Source organism: Ursus arctos, unplaced genomic scaffold, assembly GCF_023065955.2.
Source record: "Ursus arctos isolate Adak ecotype North America unplaced genomic scaffold, UrsArc2.0 scaffold_1, whole genome shotgun sequence".
In the NCBI taxonomy this organism is placed as follows: domain Eukaryota; kingdom Metazoa; phylum Chordata; class Mammalia; order Carnivora; family Ursidae; genus Ursus; species Ursus arctos.
Window position 1 is genome coordinate 74,515,105 of NW_026622763.1, and position 24,557 is coordinate 74,539,661.

Sequence of the window (24,557 nt, forward strand, 5' to 3'; positions counted from 1 at the left end):
GGGCACTGAGGTCAATAGTTTCACAAAGGACCAGCAGTTGAGTTTGGAACACGTTACTTTGAGATACCTAGTAGATATCAAAATAGATCTTTCAAGAAGGCCATTGGAATGAAGACTGGTATTCAGAAGTTTGGGAGTTGCTTAAAATACCATTTCAGAAAGATAGAGAGACTTTCGAAGTGCTGCTTGGGTTCACAAAGGGTGTGTCTCTCTCAAACAACACAGGGCATGCCATATTTGGGAAACCAGAACTCATCTTCATGTGGCATCTGCCCCTTATTTGCTACATCTGCACTCATATTTTCCTGCTCACAACCTCTCCCTTTCCTCTTGCTTCCTACCACCCTTGACTTTTCAAGGGAACTATTAAAAATATTCTTTTCAGAAAGTATTCTTTGCCCATTTTGGGTGTCTAAGAAGGCCTGTGGTGATGGCTCTGAGCCGAGGTATTTTTCTAAGAAATAGAACATGGGTTTCCTTGGGCAGGGTGTCGTTCAGCACAGAGAAAGTTGTTCAGAAACAAAACAGAGCAAAACAAAACCCCCACATCCTTTCTCTTCCTGGAACATCTTTTCTTTCCCTTTTTCTTCATTACCTACCACTCTACAGATCTAATGCCATCTCTTGGAAAATCTATTGAAATCTACTGGGATATTTCCATAGCAAGCCACGGCCATCAGATCTTTGCATACCAGTCCATTGGTGGAAAGACGGAGACCTGAGCAGGGTTTCACATCCCTGAACTTCAGTCTTTCAGCATCCATGAAATAGAAAGTTTGGACTAGATCATCTCCAAGGATCTTTCCAACTCCAAAATTCTATTAACTATAAAATAATTTAAATGGGTCAAGAAATTTCAATGTTAATTTGAACCAAATGCAAAACTAGCCATAGTTTATATCAAGCTCTAATTATAATTATCTAAGAACTGGATTAGCAACCAGAAGATTCTTGGCACTCCTGGCATCAGCAACAATGACCTTTCAGCTTTGGCAAGTAACCTGAAATGTAGTCTCTAAAGAAATAAGCAAGAAAACATTTATCTACCTCAGGGGAGTCTTTTGAAGATTTTATTTGTTAATTCTTTTTAAGTGCTTTGACTCAGCAAAGTATAATAGATCATCAATACTCAGGGTTATTATTTAGGTTTATGAGACTGGGTTTCCATTCAATGTGCAGAATAATTTCTGTGTTCTTATTGTGAAGGGTAGGCAAAGATGCCAAAAACTGCCTGACTGCACACAGAGTTGCCTTTTTAAAAAAAATTAACCTTCTATAAACATCAATCATTGAATCAACTTTTAAAAATAAACTAATTTATTCCAGCAGTGAGTGGAAATTATTTTTATTAATATTAAAATCATTCTTCTCCCATGATAATAACTGTTAATATACTAAGAATAACCTCATGTTTACTTGGTACATGAGAATTTCTGAGAACTTTCAGAAAGAGCCACTGGGAAGGGCTAGAAAAACCCAAGAATAGAGTGAGAAAGAAATTATTTTGAAAGAGTTAGTTTTCTCATGTACAGTGAAACTAGAGATCTAAATAATACCATTAGAACTAGAAAACTTGGGGAGAGAAGACAAGTTTAAATTAAATGTCTTGGTCATTTACAGAAGTGATCAAAATCCAGTCATCTAATATAGAAATAACCTAAGAGAATGTTTTAGTTAAGTATATATTTCATACATTAAAATACTTTTTCAAATTACCACTTGGATAAAATCACAGTTTCAAATAGGAATCTTAAATGAAAAATGATGTAATTACTAACAGAATTATTTTTGCCAAAATATGTTTACTGCCTACAAAACACTGGCAAAACTTTAAGTCTGATAGGGAAAGACATGTGTTCCAACAGAATAAAGTTTCTATGTGTTTTTTTCTCCCACTGTTCATTGGTCTGAGTGCATCTTTGTAGAGTTCTTAAAAACCTGAACAGGAAGTAAAAGAGGGTGAAATAGCATGAGATAACTACTTTTTTAAAAAGTAATCATTAATACCTTCCATTTTCTCCTTCTGGATTAGCAAAAAAAAAATCAATTTCATTATATTTCTTTAAAATAAATTAAAAAAATAAGTTCTAGACAAGAAAAAGAGCTTTATACCAAATGAAAAACCCTCTTTTGATCTTGTGGCTGGCCATTTATCTGCCACCTTCTGAATTTCCATTAAATAAATAGGGTGTCATTTTATTAAGAATACATGCATAGATTACATTTATGTGGCAAGGTGTACGTTCGACTATGAAAATCAAAACAGCAGTAGCAGATGGTTTTGCTTTGACCCAAGAGACCACTCACTGAGCCAGCTCAGAATGAAAACCTCCTTTATCCAGCATGAAGATATGATATTTGGAATTCCTACCCCAATGCTTATTTAAATATCAAAATAGAAGAGAATGAGAAAAGAGGATTGGTGCAAACTGACATCTAATCATCAACATCCCAGTGATTGCCTGTTTATTTCTGCTTGCTCCAGGCCAGGAGCAATAATATGGTCAGATACATATAATCCAGAGAAACAGCAGTGCATAGTGTAAGCACACTTTTTATCAGCTATAATGACTCATTTATACCCAAAGTCTCGTTGAAACTAATAGACCAAACATCTCTTCCTCTTATATTTTCAGAAGAATATTGGTGTATCTCTCTTTAAAGGAAACATGCTAGTTAAAACTGTCAGAATATAAGAGATGATGGTTTCATATTACAAACATGGTCTTCACATAACAAAAGAGATCATTTGAATGCAGTATTTATAACACAATTTTATCATGCCAAATAGAAATGCCACACCTTAACTGTCAAATTCTTTACCAAAGACCAACCTGTCTAGAGGAGAGAAGAGATGGGCTTAAAGATATGTGTCTGACCCTTCTCTCCTAGCCTTCTTGGAGCATTGTTTTTTGCTTAGTAATTCACTGGGGAGCAGATGAGGGTCAGTTCTGTTCTTAATCAGTCCACTGTGATTTCATATAGGACTATAATTTCGTGTAAACTACTCATTGAAACAAAATTTGGCTACTAAGAAGAAAACTCATACACATTTAAGTTTCTTGAAAAGGTAGTCAACACTAATAATGATACAAATGGTGTGGGGGTGAAGAATACATGAGAAACTAACAAATTCCCTACAGGAATGCTACCCCAGTTGTATGTGAACCTTCTGTAAATGCTTATAAAAAATGAAGGTGGCAGATGCTGTCAGTGTTCCTCCCATATCCTCTCTGATCTCTTTCGAAAGCTTATGCACAACAGCTCCCAATGCACTTTTACTGCCCACAGCCAGAACCTGAATCCCCTTTTGGGGGGACTGCCCTGGCTGTCAGAACTCTTTGTCTGCTTATAAAGAAAGCCAGAAGTGCCAGGATTCATGTCACCTCAGGTGCAGCTCCTAAACACTGACTGATCATGGCACGATAATACTCCACTCCCTTGCCACTAATCAAGACAACCTGATGTATGACCTATACTATTTTTTGTGGTCTCTCAGGGGCTGAGCCAGTGACCCTCTTAAGAATTTTGTTTGATAACACACCCTCTTCTGGCTTCCCTCCCTTCCTGGTCACATGTCCCTATTCTCTTACCAGTTTTTCCTAGAAACGTTTCCTGGAAACGTGAAATCACTTCAGCATGGCTTTGCTTCAGGTTCTACTTCTGGAGGATCTAATCTAAGTCACTTGATACTGGATTTGGTCCTAAGTAGTAGACTCTCAAGATAGGATTATGGAGTTGCAGCATTTGCTGACCAGATGCTGACAGGAATCCCACTGTTGGAGTTAAATCAGGTGATGATAACCCCTAGCATGCTATAATATGACAATCAATAAGATCTTCATCTGTGAAATGGAATTGGATACTGGGTCTTTTCAAAATCCACTCTCACCTCCCTGCTGGCTACTAAACCCATGACTAGGGACTAGTACTTAGGATTCATCATCTGGAAAAATACAGGTCCTTCTTAAGGAGAGAATGAATTATTCACCAAAAGTACCTCAGAACCTAGGTAATATATGTTGGTAGAAACCAGGAGAACAGAGCTCAAGGAGGATCTTGAGGGCACTGGACTGAATAGGTGATGGTGGGTAGAATGTAAGTCCCTATAAGGGAGAGTTTGTTGATATGGAGCTGCTCTTCCATGATTCAGGATTCAAGATCCTCAAAGAGTCACATAGAGCCAACCCTAATACACTGATAAAATGGTTCCCAGAAGATTGAAAAAAAAATGAAGTCCCACATGAAATGAAATGAAAATGTCAGAATTAGACAGTGTATTTATCATTTCGAAAAACTCTCACATGAGTTCATTGACCTGCAGACTGATGACCATCATGTGAGGAAAGGTCAAATGAAATACCCCAATACTGGTCTCTACCCCAATCCAGCCAAGACTGAAAATCAGAAGCAATATCATATTCAGATGGAATGGCAGAGATTAATACCATCCTCAAAGCCTTAACAAATCCTGGCAAGGTATTTCCTAATATATTCCCTTAATTCACCAGTCTGGTACACACAAAAAGCAAATGGATCATGGTAGATGACTGGGAACCACATTTAACTAAGCTTCAATGACTGATACATTTACTAAAACAAATTAATGTTATTTCTGATACTTGGTATGCAGTTACGTATGCATCTGGCTAATGAATTATTTCTAACAACCATATTCAAGAAATGTTAGAAACAGTTCTCATTCCCTTGAAACAGACAACAGTACACCTAATCACATCATGGTCTCATCTCAGGACTATCTTGACTTTCCTACCCTTTAATGGGTGGCCCTGGAAGGCCTCGGTAAGGGGAAAAACATTCCGCTGGGCAGAACCCTGAGCAGTACACATGATCATTCACTTTGTGGGGAGAAAGAAGTAGCCTAAAATAAAAACAGACATGAGCTCCTGGGAAATGACAAATGGTTTAGCCAGAAACGAGAAGGAACAAGATTAGAAGATGGAAGAAAAGAATTTCAGGGAAAGTCTTGTGGATATACCCATATACCTGTGAATGTGGACACCAAGTGTGTGGATCCTCGTTCCACATATCAATGCCCACCAGAGACAACCACTATAGGCTAGGCACTACACAGTGAAGTAAACAGAAAGATTCATCTGGAAAATGATAGCCAGCCTCTTCCCTGAGCCATTCTAGGGTTTCAACAGTGACCCCAAGAATGTACTAGCCATTCACAGAGTAGCCATAGAGATGGAGGCTCTGCATGACCCAATAGCATGGACTCCTGCCCCCAAGGCTGATCTGGCTACAAATGCTGCTGAATGTTCACCCTGTCAATACCAAAGGCAAAAGATGGGCCTTTCTGATATGGTACCATCCCTTGCGGAGACCAGTCAGTCTCTTGGTGGCAAATTCTGTACATCTGAACTCTTCTATTACAAAAAAAAAATAATACAACAATTTGTCTGGAATAGGAGAGACACATCTTCTAGATATAAATTTGCATTTCCTAACAGAAGAATCTTGGCCAGCACCACTATCTGAGGGCCCTCAGATCAGAACACATGGGTCCAGGAACCAAGCGACAAAGGGTAGGAGTGGACTCCTCTCACCATCATGTCCAGTGCCCCTTGAGGAATTTGTGCTTCCATCATTGTAATGTTAGGTTTAGTGTGTCTAGAGGCCACAGTTCTTGTCGGGGGTCAGGGGGGAAATATTTCCATCAGGGGAAATAATAAGGGCTTCACTATATCTAAAGCTACAACTTTCCAGTCATTTTGGACCCCTAGTGCCAGTAGATAGATAGAAGAAGGATTTCTATACTACCAGGGGTAATGATCCTGATTATAATGAGAAGGCAGAGTTGCTGCTACATAATGGGACAGGAAAAGGGCCATCTGGAACTCAAAGTGCCCTCTTGGGCATCTCTTGGTGGTCTTTTGCCCATTTTCAACTACAAACAAGAATTATAGCAAATGCATAGTAATCAGGTCCCAGCCCCCACAGAGATGCATATCTAGATCACCCATTAGGCAAGCCACCAGCTCTGCAGAAATCCTGGCCAAGGCTGAGGGTAATCTAAAATGGGTGGGATAGAAAAAGATTAACTCAAAATGGATGAAAGACCTAAATGTGAGACAGGAATCTACCAAAATTCTAGAGGAGAACATAGGCAGCAACCTCTTTGACTTCAGCCATAGCAACTTCTTGCTAGTCACATCTAGCAAGAAAACAAAGCAAGGGAAACAAAAGCAAAAATGAACTGTTGGGACTTCATCAAGATAAAAAGCTTCTGCAGAGCAAAGGAAACAGTCAACAAAACTGAAAGGCAACCTACAGAATGGGAGAAGATATTTGCAAATGACATATCAGATAAAGGGCTAGTATCTAAGATCTATTAAGAACTTATCAAACTCAACACCCAAAAACCTAATAACCCAGTCAAAAAATGGGCAGAAGACATGGACAGACATTTCTCCAAAGAAGACATACAAATGGCCAACAGACACATGAAAAAATGCTCCATATCACTCGGCATCAGGGAAATACAAATCAAAACCACAATGAGATATCACCTCACACAAGTCAGAATGGCTAAAACTATCAAGACAGGAAACAACAGATGTTGGTGAGGATGTGGAGAAAGGGGAACCCTCTTACACTGTTGGTGGGAATGCAAGCTGGTACAGCCACTCTGGAAAACAGTATGGAGGTTCCTCAAGAAGTTAAAAATAGAGCTACCCTATGACCCAGCAATTGCACTACTAGGTATTTACCCCTAAGATACAAATGTAGTGATCTGAAGGGGCACCTGCACCCCAATGTCCATAGCAGCAATAGTCAAACTATGGAAAGAGCCCAGATGTCCATCGACAGATGAATGGATAAAGAAGATGTGGTGTATATATAGTGGAATACTACTCAGCCATTAGAAAGGATGAACACTTACCATTGACATCCACATGGATGGAACTGGAGGGTGTTACGCTGAGCAAAATAAGTCAATCAGAGAAAGACAATTATCATATGGTTTCACTCATATGTGGAATATAAGAAACAGAGCAGAGGACCATAGGGGAAGGGAAAGAAAATGGAATGGGAAGTCATGAGAGAGGGAGAAAAACCACGAAAGACTCTTAACTATAGGAAATAAACTGAGTGTTGCTGCGGGGCAGGGGGTGGGGGTGGGGTAATCAGGTGATGGGAGAGCACATGATGTGATGAGACTGGGTGTTATATTCAACTGATAAATTACTGAACACTACATCTGAAACTAATGATGTACTATATGTTGGCTAATTGAATTTAAATTTAAAAATTAACCAAAAAAAAAAAAAATGGGTGGGATAGGAAGTAGATCATTACTATCCATCTACAGCAGGAGAAGTAGCTCATCCCAGTAAGCTTCCTTTTGAAGATCTTTTTTATTTTCTAAAGATTATGACCAACCGTATCCTGAAGAATCTCTGGAGTTCAGTTAACGTGAAGCATGAATAAGTCTGTGGCAGAGGGACAGAACTGGAGCAGATGCCGTCAGGGTTCCAACCATCCCTTTGGATCCCTTCACCATATTCACGTACGATGCCCCCCAGTATGCTTTCACCCCAACAGCCAGCATCCATACCTCTTTGCCTGACCACTGCCTTCAGGCTGTGAGAACCCATTTAGTCTGCTGATAGAAGGAGCCTGAAGGGCCTAGGAATTTGTGTCTCCCCTGGGTGGCAGCCTTTAACCAACGACTGATGAAAATGGAGTATAAAGCACATCAGCTCCTCTACCTCCTGTTCAAGACACCCCAGCAGCCTTTCTCAGCGAGCGTTCCTCATCCTAACCACAGAACACAAAATATAATTTGAGTGACTCTTTTCTCAGTTCTCCTAAGGATGATTCATAATGGTTACCATTCTAGATGCATATTAGAGAAATTAATCCCTTACATACAATGGAAGCCTTAGGAAATAGGATTTAATTCTCTCCCAAAATTGTTGAGAAATGTTGTCTGAAATGTGACCGACATGGCCTCCAGAGCTCCCCTGGCTAATTGAGCCAAAGGTATTCTCTGTGGAACTTTGCAGGATGTTACACCCTCTCTCATCCTCCTCTCCTTCCTGGTCCCACTTCTCAGCTCTCCTATCAGGTTTTCCTGGAAACACTTCCTAACAAGTAATTTTTACACAAGCCCTAATCTCAAGGTCTGTTTATGGGGAGCCCAACCAGAGATATTAACTTTCCGAGCCTCAACTTGGTTGATGAAACAAACAAACAAACAAAATGCCTAGTCGGAACCCAGGAATTGGCTTCTGTGCTTAGAGCCTGGAGAGAACAGCAGGGTGTTTTCATAGCGGGCAGCCCGTGAGGGTGGTTCTCTCTACAAGTACAAGAACTGAGGTGCATGAAGAGGGAGACTGAATAAATATTCCTTAGAGTTGCAGGATCTAAATTTAACATAAATCAGTTTTCTGAAACAACCCCACAACAAAAAATGTGTCAGAAGTAACTTGTAAAAAGTAAAGGTGGCTAGTACGGTATCAGTTTTCGTTACAATCCAGTTAATGATTCCAATAAAAAATTTTCCACTAGCAGTTTAAGCACTCAGTTTTCAATTTTTTTGTTCCTTACCCATTAATACACTGGATTGTTAATTTTGCAAGTTAACACTTAATATGAATAGATTAATAAATAACAGTGAAGTGGTGTGAGGAAGGAAACTTTGCTTTCTTTTAACAAGTTCTATTAACTTCTGGTTTTCTCCCAGAAGGCTCAAAAATGCCAAAGGTTTACCTTTGAAGTATGAGAGTCTAAACAAGGTAATGATGTTCTGTTTATACAAAAGATTATCCTAGCTTTGCAGTGCCCGTGTTAAAATCTTATTCTCAAAATTGTGTTACGTCCAAGATTGTGTCCTCACATCCATCTTGTGCCAGAGCCTGGCATTAAGAGGTCCCTCATAAACTATTGTTCAATAAATAAATAGATTATCTAACAAGAACAAAGAGGAAAGGTCTGTCTATTGCAGCTATGAATGTCAATCTATGAATTTAGCTGTGCAAAAAATGTAACTGTTCTTATTTGTCTATACATCTTAATCTCTGCTTCTACCCCCCCCCCTTTCCACTGGCTTTTTGGAAACTAAATGTCATTTTAGTTTGGGGTTTTCCCCATTTACTGAGGTCATACTAAGTTCTGGAAGCCTAAAATAGTTCCAGTGCACTAGTGATGGGAGAGGGGAAAGGGGGCAAAGCTCAATGCCATCTGTCTACACAGCATTTGCTGACATATTCCTCATACTATGTGGTCCTTGTGCTCAAACCTTATTTGTATCTGCTCCAGAGGTGTTCTCATTCCCCTCCCATACTCCTCTCTTCCAGTGGGATTCTCCATCACTCCAAGTCCTTTCTTGGAAGTGAGGAAAGGACAGTGCTCTTCCTAGGCTACCTAAGGTCAGGACAGAGCCTTGATGAAACTGTGCTAGTTCCTGTCCGCTACACACCAGACAAATGTTTTTCCCTCAGCCTTTTACCACCAAGGATCTGGAACCAAGAAAAAAGGATTCCTCGGCTCCTAGATCCTGCAAAATTATTTCCCCTTCCCAGGGCTTGGACTAGAAGCACCAGGGCACATGTCTCATGTCTCGCTACTCCACCCCCTGGCTCTCCCCCTATCCTCTCCCTCCCCACTACTCCCCTCCTATCCGTGGCCTCACAGGAAGCCCATGGAATTTTGTGGCAAGTATGTTTGGGGTGACAGAGAGGTGTCAGGGTTATGGAGAAGAGGTAATCTTGGAAACCTGTCATTTTGGGAGTTTTGAGTTGTAAGAGCCAAGATTTTGAAAATCAGATACCAGGAGCACAGAATGCCCTAGATTAAAGGTGGAGTGAGGAGCTGGGCTAAGAAACATCAGGAAGAAACATCAATTAATATCATACAAACACTACTCCTCATCCTTTAAAGACAGAGGTAACACCATCTCTGAAGTCTCCTCCCTTTTTCCCTTCCAATCAAAATTATCCCTGCCTCTTTATTTTGTATTTTGTCCCTTTTGTAGCACTTACTCATTGTGCCTCCTGCTAAATTATTTTGTTCCTTTATCCTCCATAGACTGGGAACTCTTGGAAGGCAGGGCCAAATCTTACTCATCTTTCGATTCCCAGAGCCTAACACAGCTCCTGAAACAAATGGGACAACAAATGTTTGTTGGATGAGGAACATAACTTGTCTTCTAGTTTAGCAGAAGCATACTGCTTGTGAAAACAGTGATTAGGTAGCAAAAGCCTGCGGTGGTTGTACTGGTACTAGGTTGAAATGCTGGTTCTTTTTCCTGGCTTTGCCCCTTACTGTGTAAACTTGGCCTTAACCTTGTTCTGTCTCAGGTTCCTCATCTTTAAGAGCAGAGACTCAGGAGCCAGACTGCTAAATTTGAATATGTTTCTCCCACTTAGGAGCCGAATGATCTTGGTACGTGACGTATCCTCTCTACACCTCTGATCTCCCATCTATACGATAGGTATGATAAATGTCCCCCCATAAATTTGCCACTCAGATTACGTAAGTTTACATATACAGTGGTTAGAATAGTACCTGGTACTAGAGTGCCATTTAAAGTTACTAATACAGGGGTGCCTGGGTGGCTCAGTCGGCTAAGCATCTGAATCTTGATCTCAGCTCAGTTCTTGATCTCAGGGTTGTGAGTACAAGCCCTGTGTTGGGCTCCTCGCCAGTCATGGAGCCTACCTTAAAAGTAAAGCAAAATAAAGTTACTGATACATAAGAAAAAAATAAACAGCTTTTGTTAATATTATTTCAGTCCCAATCTACATATTTGGAAATTGATTAGTATACCAATTTGGGAGGGTAGAAGAGGCCAAGGAGCTCTTGTGTTCTTTGAAGTCTACTGGGGAAAAAGGGAAAATATTTTAATGGATATTCCAGAAGTTAAGAATATGTGTACTTATAAGTTAATTCATGGAAATAAATAATCTATCTTAGTATACTCAGCATGTACACAGTTTCACATCATCAATTGTCTACCAATTATATTAGTAATCTAAGAAATATGAGTCTAGTACTGTGTGTTTCACATTACTCTTAAATAGTGAACTTGTCAAAGTCCTACACTTCATCTCTGACCTTTGACTACTCAGCATCCATGATAGACAATTTCCTAACTGAAAGTGCTAGAGACTCTCAGGACTTAAGCCCAGGCTAAATGCAAAAATGTGTATGCACTATTGTGCGGGGCATTCGAAACTGGAAAAAAAAAAGGGGGGGTCAACTTGGTTTTACTGGGGAGAGGGGATATAACTCAGTTGCTCCCAAGGAATAAACCAATATAGAAATGAGTACACTGGCATGTTTCCAGCAAAATTTAAACAAACAAACAAACAAACTGCAGAAAGATAATTAGGTGTGATCAGGTGGTGGCCAGTGGCAGTGCAATGGATATTTCCATGAAATGAATTAATTACCTCGTAAGGAGCTATTTAAACCACCCTATCTCTTATATTGGGCTCTCTTGTGTTTGAGGCCCAAAGGCATTGACCTTTCATCTAATCTAACCCCATCTCTCTGTCTCTTCGTGAGTTTGTTTTTAGCACTTGTCTGATATATTTTTCTTTATGTAATAGCATGAGCTTTGGGTGTTGCTTCTCACTAAAGAAGACTTAGTCATGCTAACACAGGAAAGCTACTTGCTGAAATGGGAAGGGCTTGGTCCAGGAATCCGGAAATTTTGGTTCCAGTCCCAATTCTGCTATCCACAAACTGTATGACCTTGAAAAACTCACTTTATGTCTCTGAACCTAAGATTTTTACTTCATATGAACTTTTTTCACTCTTCCACCTTAAAGGAGCTATAATTTCATTCCAAGATTATTATGAGCATAGTGATAGTAGTAGTGGTATGAACAGGTGTGGAGATAATAATAATAATATTGCTCTCCACCATTTTTTCAGTGTTTACCACGTGAGAGACACTATGCCAAGGGTTCTGCACCTACTGACTAATTTAAAATCTTCTCCAATATGCAGACCCTCCTTGAGGCCCAGTTTCTTTGAATGACCTGTCCCAGGTCACACTGCTGTTCAGTGGGTGACACTGGAAGGATTCCAACCAGTATCTGCTGAACCCCAAAGGTGATAGGGAGCAGTGCTCTCTAGGAAGGATAATGATGTCAACAAGAGAGAAAGTCTAGTTTCAAGAATTATTTTTCTTTCCATGGGGCTAACAAATTCTAACCTGAGGCCACCAAAGAGTAATAGTAGGTGAATCCATCATCAATCAATCAATTAGTCCATCAGTAGTGATAATAGAGTGATTTGGACCATGTGCTAATCAAGTCAAGGCCAAGGTCAGAATGTATGCATAAGCCACAGAGGGAGAGCCTGTGCTCCTAATGTGCTCAGCCCCATTTTCAAATCATGGAGACATGGGTTACATGGTCCCTTCTCTCCAGGGTGCTCGTACTCTCGGTACCTTCTAAAGGCTTAAGGACATGCAAGTATAAGTAGGTCCCCATGCAAACCTAGAAGACTCAGATTAAAGGACAGAAATCCAGGTTCCTGAAATGAAGTATTTGGGGGCGGGGGAGAGAAGCTTTACTACTGCTAGGAGGGAATAGCTCTGTAAACACAAAGTAGTGTGGCCCTTCAGCGTTTGATGACACCCCAGCCCAGTGAGCTAAATGTGTCAAGTAGTATGGGAACTAGAAGAAGTTACCAAGCAAGATTTTTTGTGTCTTTTTTCATTATCCTTTAACATAAAAAATGCAAGGGTAAACATGTAAATGTGAGGATTTGTTTTTTAGTCACTGGGTTTGTAATTCTTTCCTGCATCTCTTCCCAGAATTAGCATGGATTGGGTAATAGTTTCATTAACAATGTCCTTATTAGATTTTTGGGGTGCCCCACCCAGAATGTGTAACTGGAGTCTGTGTATCTAAACCAATCTACACAAAGAAGTCAGAAAATTATGAATTTTTTAATGTAATTAATCAGTATTTGAAAATGGCAAGGCATTCATTAGGGAACAATTAAGCTATGATGCAAGAAGATAATTAGTAAATTGGGGACAACATGGGTTCATCCATTACTTTAAAACTTAAATAATGCAGTTTATCTGTTTTCCTATAACAGTGGCATTTTTTAAATTAACATTGGGATTTAAATAATCACATATTCTCTTTCTGTGTGTGTCCATATGTAGCTCTCAGTTTTTTCAGGAATAAATATGATTGTTTTCATCTCTCCAACCATCAACTTTCCCTCCTACGTCTTTTCATCATGTTAGGGTATTTTTTTCAGTAAATAGCAGTGTCTTCTATAGAGTAGGTACATGTGAAATTGTAGTTTCTACCATTTATTAGTAGCATAATTGTTGTTTTTGTCGTGCATGAGATTAACAGTTAGCCTTTACTTCAGAGGACTAGAACTCAGCCAGGTTGCTTGTCTCTTTCTACTGTCCTTTGACACATTTTTCTTAGCTATAAAGTACATGCTTTAAGCCATAGAAGGCTAAGATTTTTGAAATTCAAAAGCCCAGGCCCTGTAATTAAAAAGACAGACAATACAATAGAACAGTGGACAAAAGACTTGAACAGAACTTCGAAGAGGACATTATCCAAATGGTCAATAAATATAGGAAAAGGTGATCAACAACACCTTCGTCAGGGAAATCTGACAACATTATACACTCACCAGCATGGCTTGTTGAGAAAAATAGATAGTACCAAGTATTAGTGAGAACAGACAGAAACTCAAACTCCTGTATTCTGTTGATAGTAGTACAAATTGGTACAATCACTTGGAAATGATGGTATCTACTAAGCTGAACATATATTACCCTATGACCCAGAATTCCAGGTATATCCCCCCTAGAATAACAGATGTATGTTTACCAAAAAACACCTACAGGAATGTCAACAGCAGCACTACTTGTAATAGCTCCAAACTGGAAACCACCCAAACACCCATTCACAGTAGAATGAATTTTGTAGCACACCTTTATCATGCTGCATTCTATACAGCAATAAAAATGAACAAACCGAAACCAAACACAATGTGGATAACTCTAACCAATGTAATACTGAGCAAGTTGCAAAAGGATACACTCTATGTTTCCACGCTCGTAAACTAATAGGCAAAACTAACCTATAGTGTTAGAAGTCATTATAATGGTTGCCCTTGGGAAGGTGGGGAATAAAGGTGGCTTCCGAGGGGCTAATGATGTTCTGCTCCTTGTGAGGTGCTGCTTACAATAGTGTTTTCCATCATGAAAATTTATTTGGCTGTAAACTTATGCTTTGCACATTTCCCTACACCTATAACTTACTAAAATTATATATAAAAAGAAGTCCAGGATTCTGCAAATAAAAAGCCCTAGTTTTTGAAATTCCAAAGCCTCTTTCCTTGCTATTCTGCTGTTTGCATTTCCCGGAAGGCTGTGATGCTGATGCTGCTGGTAAGGGACCACATTTTGAAAGCCACGATTTTCAAGTTTATCTATGCTGGCTCTCACTACTTTCTCCTTTCTCTGAATCCATGCATAGCACGTTCCAGTCTCAATAGACCACTCCCATGTACCCAGGACTCCGCTTCAATAACCTGTCCAGTTTTCCCCCCTATTAACCTCTCTGTGGTATTTGACCACATCAAAATGTCTCTGAAACTTCTCCTCTGGTTCCTATGTCTAGTCTTTCTTAGTTTTGCTCTTACTTTCCTGAACTCTTATTTGTTGATTTTTCTTCACCTACCACTGAATGTTGGTACTGCCAAGTGCTTTGTTCTAGACCACCATTCCCTTCGTCCTGGTGACCTCATCCTCTTCCTTGGTATTTATTACTGCCTGTGAGCTGATGACTCTCCAATCTGAACTTTCAGCCCACACTCTCCTCTGAGTTCTGGCTCTATTTACATAATGTCTTCTGGACATTTCTTTTTGGATTATCCGCCCACAAACTCCTCATCTCACACTTCTCATCTTCTTCCACAAAATCTCTTCACCAACATCCCCTTCCAGACTGCTATCCAGACAGTCACTCAGATCAGATTTATTGTACATTATCCTAGACTCTTCAGTCTGCCTCACCCTCAAATCAGCAATGTTTCACAATTCTATTCCTTGCCTCTCCATCCCACTGCCATAATTTGGTCTCTACTCTTATCTCGCCTAGACAACGGCAGTAGCCTTTTCCATCAGCTCACTCCCATGGCCTACCGATCTACAGTCCTTTTACATTGCAGCTACCCCACTGTTCTAAAACCTGAAGATGATCATTTTAATCCTTTGCTTGAAATGCAATGGGTCCTTCTTCTCTGTGGAGTGAAATCCAGATCTAGCATCTGACTTTGCCCATGATTGCAGTCCCATTTTCAGAAACCTAGGGGCTTCTCAAACATCCAATTTTATATGAAAGAAGGGGAGAGAGATCCTGTTAAAATATAAATTGTCAGTAGACCTAGGATGGGACCCCAAATTCCGCATTCTCACCAGTTCCTAGGTGATACTGAGGCTATTGTTGAGCTAGTGCAGACCATACTTGGGATAAATAAGGCCCTGCGTGACCTCTGCACTCCAGCTACAATAAGTGATTTATAGCTTCTCAATATAATGTATGGTTCACAATCTCTATGGTTCAAACCCATGGTCCTCTGTGTTTGCAATGTTCTTTCTCTCTTTTCTAGCTATCTAATATCACATTATCCTTCAAGACACAACTAAAAGCTCCTCAGGAAGCCTGCCTGGTCTTCTTTTCCCCCAGACTAACTGGATACCTACATCTTTGCTCTTGTATCAATCGATACTACCTTTAGATTCAGACAGAGAGGTTCACATCCCAGGCCCTGTGCCTCCATGGACCTTGAACTTTGTAGTGCCTTCCTTGAAATTTTCCAAATGGCCTTCCAGCACTTGGAATGAGCAATACTAGCTAGGTGTGATTACCTGAGACTGGACCTGGATGTACATGGGCCTGATCTTCCAATTTTTCCCTTCAGGGCACTCTCTTACCCACTATCCCAGAGGTGGATTGGCCATATGCCCCAAGGAATTCTGAGGGCCCCATGGCTGGGCTTTGATTGCAGAAAGGTGGTCTAGTGAGCAAAATGCTCCTGTTGACCAATGTAATATTTTTTTCACAGGATAGCATGTGATTTAGCAGCCAGACAATGGTGTTGACATGCTGATTTGGGATGACTCTCACTCACATGGAACCAGGACAGGTTCAGGGCTCTGGAATTCTAAAGTCTTGTGCTTTAGCCTTCTGTGTGGGCTTTTTTTTTCTCTTTTCACTCATCTATGTTCTAACCATGGCACTGCCTCTGGTCTATAGCACCTGAGAGTAGTGGAGGTGGCAGCAGGCATCCTTTATTCTAGGCGCTCCTCAACTCTTGCTACCAAAGGAGGTCACTCTACCCTCAAAACTTTTTACCATGTGTCAGTTCTCCAAGAGTGCTTGGACCTATCTCTTCTGAGTCTTTCTTTGGTTTGCAATATAAACAGGTCCTTCTCATCAACATTCTCTTTAGTCTCTGATCAATGTGCTGACATCATGGTGCTTTGGATCAACTTAAGGAGGAACATAACGAATAGACATTCCTTCCACTAATAGGATAACTCTTTTTGCTTAACCACGGGCCCCCCCACTTGTCATATTTCACTGGTGCAGATATATACAAGTCATGAGTACAATCAATATTGAAAGAGATCATACTCTAGAAATGCAATGACTGTGGCCTAAAGAGAAGATACGCTTGGAAGTTGTGTCATTCTATGTGAAACGAATATCCAGAAAATGAATTATCATTCACATTTGCCTGCAAACTCTAGGTAAGATTTGAATTTGTTTTCATCATCAGTGAATCACAGTGACAGCTTTTGGGAAGTCGGTATTCATGGGTGGCCTGGTAGTTGCCAGAGGATCATAATTACTACTATAACCAGCATTAAATAATTGGTGTTAGGGAACTGCAGAAGCCAAAAGACATATATTGTATTAATGCCAACAGTCCCTAACAGCCACAGCATTGTGAGTGATAACAACAGAGCTCTCTCTCTTTTCCTCAAGGTGGGAATATCAAATTAGAAGTGGCATGTTTGACAATAAAGAACATGGGGAAATGGTGCCCAGATACTACAAAGAATCCTCCAATGCACTGACTGGACACAAAACAGATACCTAAGTACTTCTATTCCCACGTTTCTAGGTGTTCAGCAGTAAGTCGATATAACTCATGTGGGCTCATATGTATGTGTGTGTGATTTTGTAATGTGTTTTTAATCAAACTGTTTCTATCGACTGAGTCCCTGAACAGGACCCCGCACATCCTGGAGTAGTTCTAACCAGTAGTATCCCATGCCTAAGCTCTCATGATACACACCACACTGCACTGTAATGGTTCATCTGCCTTCCCATCTCTCCCAGCAGCCGATTATGAGTGCTCTAGGTAGAGGCTGTTCTGTAATGCCAATACCTAGCAAGGCGCCTAGAGCGTTGGAAGTTCTCAAAATAAAGAACTTCGCTAAAAAGTAAGTGTGTTAATACCTTTTTAACACAGTGGTGGTGATCCACAGCCACTCAAATTAAATTAACATTCTATCTTAACTGGTTCATTTGTTAAGGATGTGTCTGCAAGCCCTAATGTGGTTTGAACCCTTTTTATATTTGGGCCACCACAAAGTGTAGCTAAGAAGCCTGGAGGAGAAATAGCTTTTATTTTTTTGTTGATTTTTGCAAGTGCATTCATTCACCCACACCCAGCATTCCCTGCAACAAAATGTCAGACACCATCAAGGTAAAAAGAGAGGTAGTGGCAAAGGAAGAAAGGAGGGATGAAAAGGATATTTCACAATTCGTCAATATGTGAATATTGGCATTCCCTTTTTGACAGAACAAAATACTGCCAAGGACTCTTGTCAGAAGTAAGATGTGCTGGCTCCAGCAAGATACACAAAAAAGACACAAGAAGCCCATTGATTATTTTTGTTGTAAAATACACTTTTGATTTCCCTGTACCTTTTAAATAGAGAAGGTTTTTAACACTTGTTTCCATAACATTCACTCTGATCCCTCTGAAACAGCAACTGAAAATGAGAGATGATTCCAATAGAAACTTCACAGTCATGCTTAAAGCAAGAAGAATTAGTCACTTAGCACAAACTCAAGAAAAGAAAATAAATGGGAGTGTGCTGGCCTTTTGTCCTTGGTGACTGTCCACATGTTTAATTCTTCTGAGTCGATGTTCATGGCAAATTTGATTTAGTGATTTTATGTACTCTTACCCACTAAAGTAATACATATTTTTAATCAACTGTCAGTAACCTTCACAGAGTGAAGAGCATAAATGAAAAGGATTTAATGAAATGCTACAGTATGTATATCACTGCCCCAAAACAACACCATTTCACAAGGTATTTGCTTTGTTCTGAATGCAGAATGGGATATTACCCTCAATAATCATTTTATGAATTTGCCCCTTAAGTGCTTCTGACCAAGGAAAGATAAAACAAGAATTGGCAAGAGGGAAAGGGTCTTCATTGTTGACTTTTAAATAAACATTTTATGATTAAAAGGCCAGGATAGAAATACGCCTGCACATGGTAACTGCCCTCACTAGGATTAATGCAGAGAAAGCTTCCTGAATTCACTCACTATTGGGCCACAAGATATGTATCATATCACCCCCACCTTTCCTTTTTTTTTTTTTTTTCCTTCAGAATAATTGTCTGGACAAAGGTGTTCCAACTGAATCCCATAGAGCTGGAGGATTCTTCTATACTGCCTTGGAGTCGAAGGGAGGGACCTTGGTGTTTGGAGATTCAGCCACACACTCTGCTCTAATCTTTCTGTGTGCTCAACCCATTCCTGCCAGTGACCTCCCTCCAAGCTGCAACTAGAACACTCTGCTTTTTCTTTTTCTTTTTTCTTTCTTTTTTTTTTTTTTTCAAGATTTTATTTATTTATTCGACAGAGATAGAGACAGCCAGTGAGAGAGGGAACACAAGCAGGGGGAGTGGGAGAGGAAGAAGCAGGCTCATAGTAAAGGAGCCTGATGTGGGGCTCGATCCCATAACGCTGGGATCACGCCCTGAGCCAAAGGCAGACGCTTAACCTAACTGCTGTGCCACCCAGGCGCCCCACTGCTTTTTCTTTTTGATGCATCTGGGTTCCAAGTAAGATTTCTCTCATAATGATATTTTTGCTTCTAAACACAAAATTTTAAAACTTCCCCAGTTTGGCTGGAAAAGTATTTATTTGCAGTCAAATGCTCTACCCCTGAGCTATACCCCTAAGTATTTATTCATTTATTTATTTATTCATTCAATAAATATAGATTAAACATCTACTATGTGCAAAGAGCTGAGGATCCAGAACAGGAGGAGAGTTGGGGGCAGGAGTGGGGAACATTGTAGGCCTAGGAGAGAGTTTGTAGTAAGATCCTGCAGCAGAAGGGGAACAGTGTTCAAGGGATGCAAAGACAGCCACGCATGAAAAGCTGAATAATAATATGAGATATTAAAGAAGCAAATGACAAATCGCTAGTATTAACAATAAGAACATGGTAATTCCATGTTCAGTCGAACAGTTATTTACTGAATACACAAACTGATGTTCAATGTGTGATAAAAGGTGTTAAATTCCATGACAATGAATTTATTCTCTCTTGTGTAGAAAATAGGAGTTCTCCAAGGTTTTTGAACAGGAGGATTGAGTGTGGGCCTACACTAGGAAAATAGCCACCCCAGATGACGGAAGGCCTTCAATGCCATGATTACTTCTGTAGGCAACAGGAAGCAATCTGGGTTTTGGAATAGAATTTTGAACATAATCAAATATAGGTCTTATTCAGAAAAATAGCACTAGTGGCAGTATGGAGAATATATCGGACAGATTGGAGCCAAAGACATCAGTTAAGAAGTCCCTGCTAAGAAAAAAGAAATGTTTTAACTTTTCTGTTAATGATAATGCCAAAATTCTGATTAGGGAGCAGAGATCTAGGAGACTCAGTCACTGTTGATGGCAATACAAATTGCAACAACTCTTTTGAAGACCACATTGTAATTCGTATCAAAAGCCTTAATATCTTTTAACCTAATAATGAGCTTCTTAGGGATTTACTCTGAGAAAATAACCCAAACATTACAAAAGGCTATAATTATGTTGTTCTTTTGTAATCTCTAAAATTGTTAAAATCAGAATTGAACTCACAGTAAAGCATTTTCATGTAATATCATTCAGCTGTTAAAAGTGTTTATTATAAGGAATAATGCCAGAGCCTAAAAGATGCTTAAGCAGGATGAAGATTGAGGACGGGTAGATCTGAGACAGTAGCCTCAGCAGCGTGGCAGAAATATTATTATAAACAAGAGATAATGTCAATTTGGGGACGGAAGCAGTGACAGTATGATCAGATTCAAGGAAAATTTAAAGGATACACTGATAAAATAAGGGGTATGAGTAAAGAGATGATAATGATAATGAAGATTCTCATGATGACCAGGATGATGGTATAAGCAGAGACTTAGGGAAAAAATGATCAGTGTTATTTTGGACACATTAGACTTCAAGTCAGTTACAATTCCAAGTGGAGAGATCTAGCAGTCTTCTAGAAATACAGGCCCAGAACCCAGGAAACATATAGCAGCACTAAAAGTAGATGGTTGGTATTTGGAGACATTGAAGTATATGAAATTATCTGAAGACTTAGGAGACAATCAGTCATGAGAGATATTCGTAATTGAAGATAGAAATGTACCCATAAGTATATAGTAAAGAAATACTATTAAGTTCTCTTACTAATATAAGTTCCTTCTTTTTTTTTTTAAGTTTGTTTGTTTGTTTGTTTATTTATTTATTTATTTATTTATTTATTTATTTATTTATTTATTTTAAGTAATCTCTGCACCCAACATGGGGCTCTAACTCATGGCCCTGAGATCAAGAATTGCATGTTCTTCCAACTGAGCCAGCAAGGAGCCCCAAGTTCCCTTCTTTTTATATGAGGGCTCCAAAATATGAGGAAAAAATTTAAAAACAGGAGAAAAAGTATGTAAGGAAATTGGGAAAGAATGATGATAAAGGCAGAGACAAGAAACAACAGAATACTCAACTATGACCCCCTTGTTGGAATAATCAGACAAAGAATTTAAAAGAACTATTATGTTAAAGGCTCTTGTGGAAAATGGACAACATGCATGCAGAGTTAGAGAATTTCAACAGAGAGATGGAAACTAAAAGAAAGACACAAATGGAAATGCTACAAATAAGAATCATGGAAGAGATCAAGAATGCCTCTAATCCGCTCTTCAGTAGATTCAACACTACTGAGCCTAGGAAAAAAAAAGAGGAAGCTTAAAATCAATAGAAATTACCCAGTCGGAAACATTAAAGGAACAAATAATGAAAAACACAGAGCAAAGAACCGAAGACTTGCAGAACAATATTAAGAGGTCTAATATATGTGTAATTGGAATCCAGATGTAAGGAAGAAAGAATAGGGCATGAGAAATATTTTCATAAATAATGGCTAAGAATTTTCCAAAAATAACGAACAACACCAAACCACAGATTCAACAAGTTCAGAGAACACTACACATGATATACACCACTAGTAACATTCACAAAAAAAAACCATCACACACTTTGGACACATCCTATTCCAGCAGCTCAAAAACAAAAATAAAGAGAAAATCTTGAAGGCAGCCAGAAAAAAATGACATTACATGCAGAAGAATAAAGATAATAATTATAACTCATTTCTTGTCGGAAACTATGCAAGCCTCATAAAATAAGTTGGAAAGTATTCCTACCTCTTGTATTTATGGAAAAGTTTGTGTAGGAGTGGTACTACCTCTTCTTTAAATGTTTGGCAGAATTCACCAGTGAAGCCATCTGGGCCAGGAGTATTCTTTGTTGAAAGGTTTTTAACTACGAACTCAACTTTTGAAATAGATTATAGGACTATTCATGTTACCCGTTTCTTCTTCTTCTTCTTCTTCTTCTTATTCTTATTCTTATTCTTATTCTATTCTTATTCTTATTCTTATTCTTTTTTAAGATCTATTTATTAGAGAGAGAGAGAGAGAGAAAGAGAGAGAATGCACATGTGAGCAAGGAGGGGGGACAGAGGGCAACAGAGAATCTCAAGCAGACCCCCTGCTGAGCGTTGGAGCCTGCTGTGGGGCTCTATCCCACAACCCATGAGATCATGACCTGAGCCAAAACCAAGAGTTGGAGGCTTAACTGACAGAGCCACCCACGCACCCCTATCCATTTATTCTTGAGTGAGCTTTGGGAATTTGTGTCTGTCGAGAATTTGTCCATTGCATTTAATTTGTCCAATTTACGGCCATAAAGTTCCTTATAAATTTCCTTTATTATCCTTTTAATATCTTCAGGGACCATAGCAATATTTTCTCTCTCATTTCTGGTATTGGTAATTTGGGTCTTTTCTCTTTTTTCCTTGTCAGCCTGGTTAGAGACCTATCAACTTTATTCATCATCTCAAAACCAAGCTTTTGGGTTAATTGAACCAGGTTGTTTAGAAGGGAGGGTTGGAAAAGAAGAGTTACCCTGAAGAAGTAACAATGGAACTGAAACATGAAAGAGATTGTACAAGTGTCCAAAAGTAAATCAAAGATGGGTGAGTTCTAGCAACAGCAATTTTTTTTAAAGGCCAATGTGGTCACAGCATGAAAGAGAGGAGACTGTTGCCGTGTGGGGGCTGAGAGGAAAGCCGAGCCTGTATAATATGAGGCCGTACAGTCACGGTAAGGATGTAAGTGTGAATTTATGCCAAAAGCAAATGGAAGCCACTAGAGAGTATTACGGAGCAGAGTGATGTGCTCACTGTGTTTGAAAACTTCAATCTGGCTGTATTGTGGGAAAAGAATTGGGGAGGTGGAGTAAAAATAGAAAGAATTAGGTGGTTACTACAGCAGTGGGAGTGGGAGCTCAGACTGGGAAAGGGCAGAGAAACAGGACAGAAATGATGATATGTAAAGACTGATAATTGATCAGTTGATCAATTAATTTTGTTATTGGTGGTAATAAAATATTTATTTAGCAGTTATTCTGTGCCAGCCACTAGTCTAAGCCTTTTGTGACTTATGACAAGATCATGTGGCTAGTCAGAGAAAGAGCAGGGTTTAAAAGCAGGCAGAGCCTAGGTGCCTCATCCTTGCTGTTCCTGACTCTTGCATGATAGATTAAAGAAAAGAGAGGATACAAGGAGGAATTCTTGAGTTTTGGGTCAAACAACTGGGAGCTAGTTATTAAAATAAGAAACACTAGAGGAAGGCCATGTTTTGCAGAAAAGTCATGAGTCCAGCTTTAGACCAAACAAAGGTAGACATATTTGTTATATAACCTTAGAAAGAAACCCAAATCTAAGGAAGTCCTTTTTATGGTATAATAGTTCAAGGGCTTATGCATATACCGTGAAAATTATTAAAGCACATTTCATTTTATACACACACACACACGTATATATATTTTTCATTTCTTTATTTTTAATTTCCAAAGGTAAAACTAAGGACACAATCAAAATGCTTTTTTTTGGAGTTCCAGTATGTATTTGTATAGGAATAGCCTGTACTCCTGCAGATAACAATTACGGCCTCTGGACAAGATAGTAAACATTTTTTGAAAGTAATGAGAGTGGCCAAAAGAAGGCATACACTGGGGAGGGTTTGACCCTTGGAAAAAAATGGAATCACACTGGGAGAAATACATACCTATCAGGCCTATCATCTGAAGGTACTCCTCGGTCTATACTATATACTCTAGAAATAAAGCAGAACGTTAGAGTCTTTTAGATATGAAGAGCCAGAAGAAGGTGAATGATACTTTCAGAGCAGCTGTGAAGAGGGAGGAGATGCTATAAAGAAGGAAAAACAGAAGGGGAAACCAAAAATCTGCATCTCAAGTCTCCTGAACTCTTGGCTGACCCCTAAGCTGGGCATGTACAGTATGGACTTCAGGGAATTCAAAGGCAAACAATATCTGGAAGACTGATCGGTATGTGTAGAACTTTCAGGTACCACGCAGCACAGGGGAGAGAGAGTTTGAACTCCCATCCTTCTGAGTTAGAAGGGGCCTTGGTAAACCTCTCAGCCTTTCTGTGGACACCCCAGAGGACTGTGCTTCAGAGTAAAAATTACTTCTCAGAACTTAAGGGATTCACTCTAGACTAGGAAAATTCTAAAAATAGACCCACCCTCTAAAAGAGAAACCAAGCCTCCAAAGTAATCTGCCAATGATCTAGCTGCTTTTTACACCATGACTTAACACTCTTCAGAGAAAGATAGCAGAACCCCAATCTCAACTACCCATCAACCCTGAATATCCAAAATAGAAATCGCTACACAGGATAATGTGATGAATAGTTAAGGGAAAAGTCAGTCAGAAGAAATTTGCCAATAAATGAACAAGGAAGTTAAAATAACTATGATTCATATGTTAAAGAATGTTAATGAATATAAGTTATTCCTCACAAAAATAGTAAAAAACTAACATCTCTTAAAGTGACTACTAAACTGAACCATTTTATCCATATGTATAATAAGTTCTGGTAACTTTTGCTAAATTTATCAAGTTTACAAA